Here is a 14,747-nt window from a genome sequence, read left to right on the forward strand (position 1 = left end):
GATGATAGTTTCAACTCCAAAAAATTTAAAGAAAGCTATCTCAGTGAAGAATTTGTCTTAGGTCAGCACAATGAAAGGTATCAATATTAAAATAGAGATTCTCTGTAGAAACAGCGATTACCAAAACAACCCTATCATTGTCGTCCAGAACTTTCTTAAGGAAAGAAAATTTGACTTCCTCCCTGCTAAAGGAAAACGCGGCATTCAGAGGAACAATCCAAAAAATACACTATATCTCAAAGAATAAGAGGTCTCATCACGAGCTGGCTTATCATTATCACAGATATTATAACTTGCTGACTTTGCCAAAACTGTCTACCAAAACAGGGCAATGACTCAAGATTGTTGCAATCAAAAGACAAGGGGTCTCATCACGAGCCAGCTTGTTCAGCAAAAGTGTAAATCAAGTGAATGACTGTGTCATAATTTGGCCACCAAACCAAGACATTATTCTTTAGAGAATAAAAAAGGAAAAAGTGTCAAAAAGGGATTTTCTCTGAAAAAGTTGTAAATAACCTTAAGCAGGATAAAGGATCATTGCTGGGTAATAGGTAACCCTGTCGAGGCTATGGACGCCTGCTGGCAGCAGAGGCTCTACCTGCGACAAAGGAGCATATTTAAAAGAGGCTGTTACATAGGGAAGACTTTATTTTATGTTTTACAAGACCAAGTAATGACTGATTTAAATGCAAGGACAAACTGAGGATGCAAGTAATTGAAATAGAAAGGTGTTGAAACAAAATGTCATTGACAGTTTGAAGTGCCATTTGCTTTATCTTTTTATAATAAAATTCAAGTTTTCTGGAAAAAAAAATTTCAAGAGTTTGAAAGCGTCAATAGAAAATCAGAGATAACTGGTTCTCCCAAGTGAATCGCCAATTGTTGTGGCCAGCAACACCCCCCCTAGTTCATTTAAGTGTCAATCAAGATACTTGAATGAATGGGGACCCTTAGTTAATTTTTTAGGAAAAACAAGTGTTTCTTCTTAGGGTTACAATCATATGCTTATGAAAAGCCTCTTGGATATTTTAAGCCTAAGTTTATGATGAGAAGAAAATCTTCAAAGTCGCGTTGCAAAAAGATAGGAAATATCTTCATTTCTCTTTAAAAATCAAAATTATGCACACGATCCTCGTGTTAACAATAAAATCGCATTGCAACAAAGTAGCGCCCATAAAGAAAAGCTTAAAGATTCACTGATCTGCGATAACGCCGATCGCTAGGTCGCATATCGCAGAAGTGAGCAACAGATTTGACAAACATCAAAATTCTGTGATTTGCGATGATGCGATTAGCGATCGTTGCGATGCTACATCCTTGTGATTTGTGATAATGCGATTAGCGATCGCGCGACATGCGAGGTTACGTCAGCAAATCATAAATCACTCCAGTATGAATCCTTCGGGCACGCCATTCAAAGAAAAGCCACTTACCATAATCTGACCCGAAATTATGCGCTTTTAATGATAGTAAATGAATTAGTTGTCAGTTATTAAATGGGTTAAAGACGCGTGCCTTGCTAGAGATTTACTTCACGTAAGGTGGCATGTTTGATTGATCTCTTGCATTTAAAACTCTCCCATCACCTTTTGGATCAGTCATTTCCATTTCACTCATAATCTACAGGAACAAAGAGCTAAGACGACTCAGGCTGAAACGGAAAGAGAAATGGGGAAGAAAAATAAAGCTCAAAGCTCCGAAGCAAGGGAGAAGACTAAGGAGATGGCGCCCCTGTACACAGACACAGCCTGTAATAGAGACGCAGGGATATCAACATGGGAAGGCATGTACAGGCTGTTAGAAGAGGAAAAACCTAGAATAATGAAGGTCGCTGCTGTCGCAGGTGCACCACGCTCTTCTGAGGCGTCCTTAGAGGACCTAGCATGTTCATTCCTTCACAGAATAGCGGCAAGACCCAAAATTCTACCATATACAGACATGATCAAGTGGATACTGGATGATGCAGACTTGAACAACAGACAATTCAAAGTTCATGGACATGGGCTCGTCGGATCGTTTGCTACACAATATTTGAAGCTTATGTATCATCTTCCAGAACCCCAAGCGACCTATAATGCATAATTTGTTAAGAAGTTCACGGTGGAGAATCCAGATCTATCAGACACCACTAAAGAATGGTCTAGAAGAGACGAGCCGCTAAAAAAGGATAAAAATGGTATGTACAGCACTGGTTCTCTCACCTCTCAATATTGTTTTGCTGCGGCCATGCTCTGTAGGTTATTTGGGATGTCGGATATCAATAAGTTTTCATCTGAATGGCTACCATTAATTGATGCTGCCACTAACGCCGACATCCTAGATTGGGCCAAAATCCTTTCTAATACTCTATACACGGCTGTTCTCAATTACCGGTCTAAGAGATCCTTGTCTCAAAGGGTCTATCCTCCTTTTTACCTGTCTGCATATATTATGGATTCTATTTGTCTTGTATCTGAATTCCCTATTATGGGTTGGAAATGGACTACCCAAGACCCATTACCCATCCATGTTTATCATAAGGTATTATGGGATTCCCAGTTTGCCCCTCACTTTTACCAGATTTGCCATGGGCTTATTTTGCCCCTATATAAAATGATGTATGATAAAGACCCCCCAAGGTGCTCTCCCGAGGCCCAACTTGACATCATCCCTGTTGCAAGATGGTTCGGGGAAGAATGGTTTACTTACATTAGAGTTTTTGGGAGCACTGTACCTCCACATGTCCTACCCTTATATGTCCCTGATAAGCTTTTGGCTCGGGAAATCGCTTATCAAACCTGTTCCGAAGGCGGCCTAACCAAAGAACTAAAGGACAAGAAGAAGGCCATATGGCCTCAATTTCCCGTAACTTGTGGGGCCTTCTCTTTGTTCGATGTAGGACACGCTTTTGGCGAAGTGGAGAATGTGACGTGTCTTCAATTATTTAAGTTCCGAGTAAGGCCATTCGACCCAAATGATGTGGCCCAAGAATTCACAACGAACGTCAAGATAAGAGTGTTCTCTGGAAAGAAAGATCTGTTTGATGATCTGTTTCAGAGTAAGAGTTCGCTCAAAGAAATTTTGCGGGAAGCTCAGTCGAGGTTGTCTCCAGGTGACCTCCAAAAATTCACGTTATACAGAGAAAGAAGGCTGGCCAGTATTCCACTAGAGAGGCTGTGACTACCTACTAGAGAACCAACTCCAAGCATCAGCCTCAGTGAAAACTCCAGCACTTCCAGATCTAAGTCCAACGCCGTGCAAGAAGTATCTGAGCATCCTGAAGAGTCGGTTCACGACCAAGGAAAAAACGAAAAAACAACCAAAGATACAGCTCAGTCAAGTGCAATGTCTCAGCAGCAAGTTATCGCCTCACCACCAAGAGATGTCCCCCCTCCCGTCATCGAAGCACCACTTGTCACAACAGAGCTAGATAAAGAGTGGGAAACCTTCAATGAATTGATCAATCTTGAAGGGCAAGTCCCGAAAACACCTGTGAATAATACACAGGTAGTGCAAGAAGTCGTTTCGACCATAGTCAGTAGTGCCACAGAAGCAGAACACCTTCCTATCGCTCCAACCTCAGAACTTCTACTTAACGTAGAAGAAATTCCCCCACTGGATGTATTCTATAGTCCCCAACACAAAGCAGTTGTAAGGAGACAGAGAAAGAAAAGAAAGCTTGAGAATACACTGTCTCAAGATGCTGAACATTTAGACGTCTTATGGAAAGACCCCAATAATAATCCGACTGAAAATCTTATGAAGTTGTCTCAGATTGCAGGAGCATATGCTTCTGCAACTATTGACAAGGCCTCTGAAGTTCAGCAACTATTAAAGGAACAAGAAAATCATATACAACTGCTACAACAACAGTTGCAACAAGCCAACGCGAACACGGAAGCTTCCAGACAGCTCGAAAAACTACAGGAAGACTTTCAACAAATGCAGATAGGCTATCAAAGGAGTCTCGAAGAAAAATAAAAACAACTACAGACTTTGCAAGAAATGCATAAAGATGAGCCTAAGCTGGCAGAGTTTATTTCAGAATCTATTGGCTTGAACGAGCAACTACTGCAGCAACAGGAAGAGTTGGGACGTAAAATATCACAGTGGAGTCACTATTGTGCACTGAGCGACAAAATCACCAGTCAAGTGGTGGACTTGCGGAGTGACTATGATCAGAACGACAAGAGGGTGACAGAATATTTGACTTGGAAAGATGATGAGGAAGGGAAAAGAGCAGGTGCGCCCAGGATTAATGAAAATCATAAATAGTTTCTCTTTAATAAATGGGACGATCAAATCAGGCAGGCGGAGCAAGCAGCAGAGACAACGGCGACACAGGCAAGCATTCTTATCGACTGTGTAAATGAGAATTTACACAGGGCAAATTTAATTGCAGAGACCACCCCGGGGTACCTACCAAACAAGTTGCAACTGGAAACAGAATGGAGGCAGAAAGCACAGGCAAAAGGGAAAGCAATCCAAGCATTGGCCAGGATGAATTGGGAATGTTACTGGACGTATTTGGTTAAACCGCACAGCCAATGGATGACGGTGAAATGCATTACAAACCAAGCCAAGAAGTTAGCACCAGCCCTCGTAGATGTCGTTTTCGCAGCCCAGCTCAGCGCAGAAATCAGTCAGCCGACTCTTCTCAAGCCTATGCTGGACACTTGCAACTTTAAAGACCAAGTTCATAAGTGATTTCATTTAGAATGTTGTTTTTTCCTTTTAACTAGATTAGAAAAAGGACGGTCATTTGAAAACCGTATCCTAAAATTTTGTAATGATACTATTATTAGAATTAGGAAGTAGTATTTTAACCCTTCTCATTGCATTGGAGAAGGGTCGAGAAATTTGTCAAAAACTTGTCCTCGGAACATGCACTTCTGCACCCTCAGAGGAGGTTTTGATGAATGGAAGGATCGAGATTTATTTATGTTTGCATTTTAATGTCTGCTACTGATGTTGCACTTCTGTACTCTTAGTAGATATTAGAACAAGTAGAAATAAATCGTTATTTCTTGAAGTTTGTGAGTGAAATCAGTCATGAATGGTACTTTTATCTCTTGACCAATTTCTGCTTATATTCTTAAAGTGATATGCAGTTTTAGTTGTTTATATGTTGATGTATGAATGTCTGGGTTACCATTTGGCACTTCTGTACAGTGGAATCATTTGTTTGCGCTTGACATATGAATGACTTATTATGCGATATGCTGTTCACAACTGTTTTGCCTAACTTTTTATGCAGAATGGTTCATCTTAATTGGTTTATATTCTTATGATAGCTGAATGATCTTTATTACCAGTTATTGTTCGAAATCTTTTTTAGATCGCATAATAGAAGAGATATATCCCGGGTTACCGTAGATTAGATGTGTTGTTTTCATTAGATTACAATAGCATAGAGTCAGTTTACAAGTTAGATTTAAATTAGCTCTAAAATACTTCTAGAATCAGCATAATCAAACTCTACACACACACACATCCTTTAGATTGGGAAGCTGGTCCCATTATCCCCAGTCGGACCCGCTACACCAAACGGGCAAGGAGCCGCCAACTAGGTTCCTGATCGGGTGGGTATCCCCCTTGTTGTTGACCCGATTTCCGGGCCCTCAACAGGTTGTCAACCATTATTTTGTAAAGTGTCAAGTTGGTTGTAAAGATCTACCCATGGTCTGCGTACCATGGTATTGTATAAAAGAGAGCTAAGTAGGTAAGCTCTAGATAGTTAGAACAAGTAAGCTTTGGAAGTTTTGGTAGAGAAGTCTAAGTGTTTTCAGGTCTTAGCATAAGTACAAGCTCTGCAGCTGAGTGCGCAGAGGCCTAGGGTGGAAGTCTGAAGCTGAGTGCACAAACTCCTGCAGCTGTGTGCGTAGGGTGGATAGAGTCTATATTAAACTGGAAGATATCAATAAAGAGAAGTATTCTACAATTGCTATGTATTTAGTCTTTGTTAATGCATCTAATTATATTGCAATATGGGTTTATTTTATAATGTTTATTTGATGTGCTAATATATGTGATTATATTTGTTAATTGAATGCAAGTACAGATATTAATTTACACGACACTAATTGTAATTTATTGGTAATATAAGTAAAACACTTGAGATAACTTGGGAACCTATACAATACGTTGTCATAGCTATGCAAAAGTACCTGAACCACTGGTTAGGGCTATGGGAAGGTCAATGATACACCTTCGTGGAGGTACTGAAGGGCAGAATAAAGGGTGGATTGATAAAGCCCTAAGGCTTAGCAACCTGTGCGAAATTAGGGGCAGGAGGTATAAATTGACATCACAACTAGCTCAGGGTGCGGAAACTTGGTTCCAGCATCAGCCCAGACTGCTTCAGGTGAGACTTTGGTCCGTGCTCCATGGGATGATGTTGAAAGGGCCAGTAGTGTAGGGATTTGTTTGGCTGATTAATGTTGAACCTGGGTCAGGGACCACAAAGACAATAGAGAAGTACTTAGATACCCATTATCAGTTTTTATTGTAGTAGTGGTGGCCTAGTCAGATGCAACAATAGAATGGAGAGCCATGTCGAGGTACACTCTGGTAGTGTGGATATAGGAAAGCAAAGGAAACATTAGGTAGAGTGTAGTGGAAGAACAAAAACAATGATTTCCATTGAGAAAAGTGGGGAAATGAAACATTGTTGTGTGGAGAGATATGGTCTGAGATTGCATGGCTGTGTATGAGGCTAAGTGAGACTGTTCTGCTGAATGAAAGGCTGAGAATGCCTAATAATATTGAATTGACTCCAAAAGAGGAAGTGATGATGTGTAGAGAAAGAAGGCAGAGTGAGCTAGTGCTATGGTGTGTAAGGATGAGAGGGCTTGTGGAATAAAAAACGTCGAGAGTTGAATGTATGTAGTTGAAGAGAAGAGTACAAAGTGGACTGTGTGGATTTTGTGTGTTGGTGAATGTTGTGAGTGGAACAATGAATTGCTACAAAGCGTGTAGAGGGTTGAGAACAAAGAGTGTTGCATGGGCCAAGGGCTAAAGAGAACATATATGATATCAGATAGAGTGGCTGCCAATAAAACTGAACATTAAGTTCCTATTTGAGTGTCGGTTGGAAACTACATACGGAAGTGGGTGTTTCCATCTCTAGTGGGTTCTTTAGAAGGCTTAGAGGTTGGTGCCTCCTGCAAGTTGGTCCTTGCATAAATCCAAGGTGATGTAACTTTGTGCTTGCAACAAATTCATGAAGTTGGTGCTTCACATGATGCTTCTGGTAAGTTGGACAAGTGTCTACAAAAGGAGGGAATTGGTGCTTCCTAGTAGTGGGTGTTAGTAAACAATCAAAGGGAATTGGTGCTTCCTGTGAGTGGTGGCTCACAAAAAATATTGATGTAATAGAGTAGGTGTTGTCATTTTACATCAATAACAACAACAAGGTTCGGTGGTTTTTTCCTGAAAGGGTTTCCACGTAAAACCTTATGTCTCATGTGTATGATGCTCATGGTGTGTGCTTGTATGTGGATTTCATATTGTTTCCACATGATATGTTGTTTTTGGTTATATGGATGGTTTCCAAGTTTAAGTATGAAAAGTAAATTAGCATAAAAAGTTAAAAAATTAGCCTTAATACTAATTCACTCCCCTCGTAGTATTAACATTATTTCTAGAAATTGGTATTAGATCTTGGTTCCTTTAGGAATAATTTAATCACTAGAAGGTATACCAAAAGGAAACAATGGCTAATCAAACTTGGCTAATAGGAAAAGGAGTTCCTTTTTCAAATGGATCGGACTATGAGCTCTGGAAGATCAAAATGGAAGCCTAATTGATGATAGTCAATGAATACATTTTGTTGTCTATGATATATGGAGAGAAAAATGAGTTCAATACAAAAGCCAAGGAAATCATCATGAAATGGTTGTCTAAGAAAGATGTTGATAAAGTGAGGCATTGTGAGTCAGCAAAGGAAATGTTGGACAAACCATAATGTCAGTATGGAGGAGATAGCCATGTGGCTCAAGAAGAGGTCGAGGAACCCTCCTACTATAGAAATTAATTAGAACATGCAGTGTTTGTTTCTCATCACACTCGGGTTGATGATGAACAAGTCTCAGAAGGGAGATCATGCTGCTAGGATGGTAAGCTAGTGTTGTGTGAATCACTTGAAGATAGAGATGGCTATGAATTTAGTAGATGTAATGAAGATAGACCCACTTTAGTATAAATATAAGATGAGGGATCCTTATAGGAAGAAAGATATTCTCGGTGTGCTTATGCATAGGATAAAATGAGAATACCCCAGGTGGTGATGAAGAAGGGATAACCCTTAGACCTGTGGAAGAATCCATGGACACAAAGATGGATTTAGATCTTTGTGGTGACTTTGCTAGCACCTCTGATAGTGAAGAAAAGGATATAAATGAAAGGATCTATTTTAGAAGGAAGTTGATCTCAAATCTAAAGGAGATCAAGGACATATCAGAGGAAAATCTCAAGCGAGAGGAGAAACTGCAAATTTATGATCTTGAGAATGAGAAGTTAAGCAAAACAATGAATGATCTAAATGATTAATAAGAAGAGGCTAGCAAATTTCATGGGAGGTCAACCATTCAGCTAGGTGAAAGAGAAGCTCACTATCAGAGGGTAAAAAATGAAGTAGTTTCATTGAGACATGACTTAGAAAAGTCAAATAAAGAGTTGTCTCAAGAAAGTATCAGATGAAATTATTGGAAAGAAAATACCCCCTCTCATCAAGGTTGGTTTGAGTTTCAAAGAAAAACCAAGCTACAAGATTGTGAAGGCTGAAGGGTCAACTATCCAAGTAAAGGCAATTGAATCTTCCAGCAACAACAAAGAAAGAGAGGTTGTTGGACAAATACAATAGCAAGGAAAGAAATAATAGAAAAAGAAGAAAAGGAAACATCAGAAGGATAAGATGCAACAATAGGTAAAGAAACATAATAGAACTAGGAAGTTGAAATAAAGAGTGCAAGGAGTAATGAAAATTGTCATGTAAGCCACATGAAGAACTAGTAGAGGTCCTTTCTTCATCGAGGAAAAATCCTTCTAATAAAAGATAATATTTCTCACCAAAAACATTTTTATGGGTCTTGTTTTTCTGGCAATAACTTTGGACATAAAGCCATCGACTGTAGATAGCATGCAAGAAAAAAAGATGTGTTGGGTAAGAGTAACCCAATGATGCATAAAGATGCCAGGAGGGCATGCTGGATGCGATAGGAGTTTTGAGACAAACATCATAAAGAAGAGTAATTCCTCTGCCCCATTCTTAGGCCAAATTGAATGCTACAATTGAAGAAAATTTGGGCACAAGGAAGGAGGTTGGAGGCATGAGATGTCGAAGCATGCATCCCAAATGATGTGACAAAAGGAAGTCAAGTATGTCTTTAGTTCTCTGAGTAAAAAGAGCATGATGAAAAATGGAAGGAGAAATCATCAAGGTATTGACTTATCTCTGAAGAAGAATCAAAGAAAAATTAGAAAAGGACGATTCTCATATTCCTATGAGAAGACCCTTTCCCGATGCTTGCTATAATGAGTTGAAGCTTCAGGTAATGAAACATAGCAACAATAACCCAATTACCATTATATTGCAAACAAAGAAAAACGGTAACAAGTCGGTTTGGGTTAAAAAAGAGGAATTTAAGGAGAAGTGTCCTCTATCCATGTGCAACGAAGAGAAAGCCCAAACATGGGAAAGAAGAAGTTGGAAAGAAATGGTTCTATAAGGACTTGGTCATTGAAGGTATGGAAGAAGAAGGAGGATGATCTACTTAGGGGGAGTATATCATTGGTTTCTCTTTAGAAAAAGGAAGAGAATGAACTCAAGGGAGGCTAAATAAGTCAAATGCATGAAGCTAGAAGGAAAACATAGAAAAGTGCATCTAATTGTTGAAGGTATGGTCGAGTCCCCATGTTGATTACAATAGTGTATTTTCTTAGTTCAAATATATCAGCGTTGAAGAGAAAAGAGAGTGAAACCAGTTTGGTTTTAGAGGGTTACACAACAATATATTATGTTGTCCAAAGAAGAAGGTAAGATGCAACAGATGTGTAGAATGATAGGAAGCCCATAGTCAAGTCAGGTCCATAGGATTAGACCAAGCGCAAAAGCAAAGAAGAAGTTTCTAGAGATTAGAGAGCATTGACTCAAGTGGAGCTTCTTTGATAGCTATGGAAGGAAACAATTGTGATCCTCCAAAAGGAAGATTTTTGAGAAAATGAAAGGTTTGCACCTTGGGTGAAATACCCTTATTTCATTTAAGTTGTGCGTATACTTTAACCTTAAATGGGTATCACTATGCAAGCTAATAGTTTGGGCTCATATGAAGTAACCTTGTGTGAAAATGGGGATTTCTTTCTGAGAGGAAGTATTAGAGTTTTGCTCATACATTTTCGAATTTGTATCCATTTATTAGTATAATTGATATTGGTTAAGCTGCAGTCCATATTTTGAGGTATGAACTCAGGACAAGTGATCATAGAGGATGAAGCAACAAAAACAGTGACACAAAAATATGAAATGCATCACTAATGATTGGTATTTGTAGTAACAACAATACCATGAGAAATTTAGTTGGTATCATTTCCTGTTAATTGATACAAAAAATGCATCAGTGGAGAGAGTGTTTATCTAGCAGTCTAAGGCATTTAGAACTGGATAAAGTCAAAGAAGAGGAAATATGTGTTCAACGAGAGCATATCACACAAGCCCAATTATTAGAGTAGAAAAAACTAGTTCCTTAGTCTTGAAAATCAATGATTGCATGGGGGAGAAAGACCTTTTCCATCAATGTTAAAGAGGGAGAGAACTACTAGAGAAGTTGTGATGGCCTATGCAAAGAAAAGAAAGTAATTGGTGGATTATGCTAGGAGAAGTTTGGAAGAAACATGTGGAGTGGCCATCAAAGTGAATATGAGGTTGAGGTGTTTCCTTCAATGCTAAAGGGGGGGTATTGTTGGCCAGTTGGAATTGTATGGATGGCTAGTAGCTGCAAGTATGTTGGCATCGATGTCAAAAATCATGCTAGGAGATGAGTTTTTCAACTGTAATTTTCCAAATGTTGGCAAGAATGTTGGCATTAATGGATTTTTATGGTAGTGGATGTTGGCTTTGATGTTTGCTAGTTTGAGCTGCTTGATGTGTTAAGCTTAGGGGGAGTCCCATGGTTGCTGCAGTTCTTTGTAAAGAATCATCACAGTAGGAGGCTTATTGGAGAAGCCATAAAAAATGACTATGATGATTGGGAGTCCTAGAGTTTGGATGAGGTTCTGCCTCAAGAGATTAACTCAGATAATCTTGGATTTGGCACAGTTGGTTAGTTCTTCGAAAGATATCTCCAATAGTATGTGGAACCTTCCAAAATTCCTCTGAAGAGTGGGTTTTTAGGCAAAGGAAGAAGATCCAAGGCGAAAAGCATGGAAGAGATTTTGTAGCCATTTTTGAGGTAGAAGATAGGCTCAAAGCCTACATTGGACCTTCTCACATGGAAAGTTCTCTGAAAGAGATTTTCAATGGTATATGGAAGTCCATGAACGAGTCCCAGAATCAAAAGTTATTGACTACTGAAGTTAGTCCTAAGACAGGACACATGGCAGCATATTGGGACCTCAAGAGGACAAAACATCAGAGGTTGGAGTTATTTTCATTTTGTATCTTTGAGGTTGAGGGAGTAAACACATTGGACAACATCAAAACCACTTTGGAAGCTAGGATCTAGCCCTGCCAACTTCAGAGAGGGATCTCTCTATATGGTTTAGCTTTGTTTTTAATCTAAATTTTAGGCTAGTTATGATTGTACTTGTTTGTTTTGTTTGAAAGGCTTGGTTGATTTGAGTGTTATAATTCCATTGGGCTATGGAGTCTATAAACTAAAACTAGAGTTTGTTCATCAATTTTTAAAGGAGTTCTCACAGGGCAAGCTAGGTGCAGTAAATGGATCTTTTCAGAGTTTAAATGGGTGGTAAAAAAGCATAAATTGTAAGGTTCAGTAGAGAACAAAGAGAAATTAAGAATTCTTTATCCTGACTTCAAGGGAAAAAATTAAAATTAACAACAACCAAAATAGGGAATTCTTGATAACGAATCTTATTTATTACAGTTTATGTTGATTAATTCAGATTTAGAAAAATAGAGGAAAGAAATAACAGTGTTTAAACATATAAAGACAAGAAACACATCACCATTCAAGACACAAAATGAATCCTATAAAAGGTCCCTTATTATTGATGCTCTAGTACTTCAAAATTACAATGTGTAGCATAAATTACATTCGTAAATCAACAGTAATACTTCAAACAGCAAAGTATTTATAATAAAAATTACAACAATGCTTTACAAAATCGTTGTCAAACCAATAGTGTATTATTAGCCTAGTTACAAACTAATATCATCTAATCTGGCAGAAAAAATATGCCACGTAGGATGTTGAGGGAAACGGTGGACCTATTTGGGTGGTTTCTGTTGTTGAGTCATTCAAAACAAAATGCAATTCTAAACTGACAATTGTGTTGGCTGCTGCGCTGGTGAAAACTTTCACTACTCCTAATTTACTACTTAGTCTAGTAAATCAAGTAACTCTTCCCATCCTTTTTCATCTGGCACTGTTAACTTTTTCACCTTGTGGTAGATTTCATCTACCTCTGTATAATTAGCAAAAGTTGGTTTCACGGTAAAAATATGTTTTATCTCATTCTGCACATGGAAATCATGTGACATAGTCTCCAGAAATGCTTTTTCTATCATACTTCTTCCTATCCCACTGAACTTGGTGTTGATTTTTGCTACCTCTTTCATTTTCTGGATGTAGTCCTCTTGAGTGATCAACTTGTCTTTGATAACATAAATACTGGGCAGCCCCTTCTGCATTAAGGTTTCAATCCTGTTGGTAAATCTGTTCACATGTAGCTCCAAGGTCTCACACTTTTCCACCAGTTGGTCAATAATATTTCTTTTGGTCAAGACCTTCTTTACTTCCAGAATTGTAGCAGTTCTGTCACTGATCCCCACTTCCTCTAGCTGATATCTAGATTTTGAATTTAAGAACCTGCTAATATTGGCAACTTTAGTTGGAAATTCTTCCAGCTTTTCCCTTCCTTGTAGAATGGTCTGAGTGGCCTTCTCTATTAACTCTTTCTATTCAAATATAATCTTAATAGAAGGCCAAATTTCATTCATTGAGTCAAGTATGTTCATCCAGATTGCTGGCCAATAGAAGTGTCTCTCTCTACCTAGCGCGGCTTTCCCAGAAGCCTCTGATTTTTGTCTAGTTAAGCAGCCCGAGCAACTTTAGCTTTGGTCTTCTAAACTTCCACAACTTTAAGTTGGCTTTGTAAGGTCTCAATCTCCTTTTATTGCAAGGACATGTTTTGCAGTGTATGTGCTACTTTTTCAGCACTGGGAGTATGAGTGGAAGTAGAAGGTGCAGTAGTTGTTCCTATGGAGGGCAGTTGAGAAATAGGCACGGCATCCTATAGGAATTTACAGGGTAAGTTCCTCAGACAGAACACCAAAGGACACCGCTTACAACAGATCACAGATCAATACACTAGTATTTTTGACGTGGTTAAAACCCTCAAACAGGGAAACAGTCCACGGCCTGAGCCAATGCGGCCACTTCAGGAAATTTATTAATAAAAGAATGAAAATTTACATAAACTTCTCTCATGGACAGTTACCCCAAAAATGACCCTCCATGCTCTTTAAATAGAGATCATGGACTAATCGGGTGTTAAGCCACGGATCAAGTGTTGGTAATACCGAGGAGAGAATGAACCGTCGAATCACTACATATCGTGACCATCAGATTGTAAGTTACAAAATGTACATAGTAAAGAAACACACTTTACCTAACTCTATACTAGACCAAGTTATACTTAACTATTTCCTATGTGTCGGAATATCCTAACATCCCCCCTTAAGAACAACTTGGGATAGGATTGAAGGATTTACAAATATGACACAATAGGAGAAGGAAGGAGGCACTAGAGCCTATCCCCCCTTAGTGACAACTTCCTAAACTCCAACCATAAATCGAAGTTTAGTAAACTTCGCCTCTGTGAGAGCCTTTGTAAAGATGTCTGCAACTTGATCATCTGTTGAACAATATTGCACTTCAAGAACATGGTTATGAATGAGCTTTTTGATGAAGTGCATGACCAGTTCAATGTGTTTGCTGTGCTGATGTTGGACTGGATCTTTGCATAGTTGAATGGGACTTTGATTATCACACCAAAGTGTAGTCAGATGCTACTGCTGAAAGCCAAACTCTGACAGGATCTGATGAATCCATAAGGCTTCCTTGCTAACTTCTACGGCACCACGGTACTCTGCTTCTGCTGAAGAAAGAGAAATGGCACCTTGTTTCTTGCAAGCCCATGTAATAGGTCCTGAACCAAGAGTGAACACATAACCTGCAGTAGACTTCCGATCATCAGGGTCACCAGCCCAATCAGAATCAGTGAAACCAACCAATAGAGGAGCTGCTTCGGCATTGTAATGAATCCCAAACTGAACTATACCTCGAACATAACGAAGTAATCTTTTAGCTACTTTCCAATGACTTTCATGTGGGTTTTGCATAAACCGAGCAACAAGGCCAACAGCAAAGGAAAGGTCAGGACGAGTATGGGTTAGATACAAAAGTTTTCCTACAAGTTGATTGTATAAGGTAGCATCAACTTCAAGAGAAGTACAAGTGACTGAAAGTTTGACTCTAGACTGAAAGGGAGAAGGGGCTGGCTTACAGTCTTCCATGTGAAAATGGCGT

The sequence above is a fragment of the Pinus tabuliformis genome, chromosome 5_1 (assembly GCF_031772625.1).
Source record: "Pinus tabuliformis cultivar Carrire ecotype Pingquan chromosome 5_1, CPIR1, whole genome shotgun sequence".
In the NCBI taxonomy this organism is placed as follows: Eukaryota; Viridiplantae; Streptophyta; class Pinopsida; order Pinales; family Pinaceae; genus Pinus; species Pinus tabuliformis.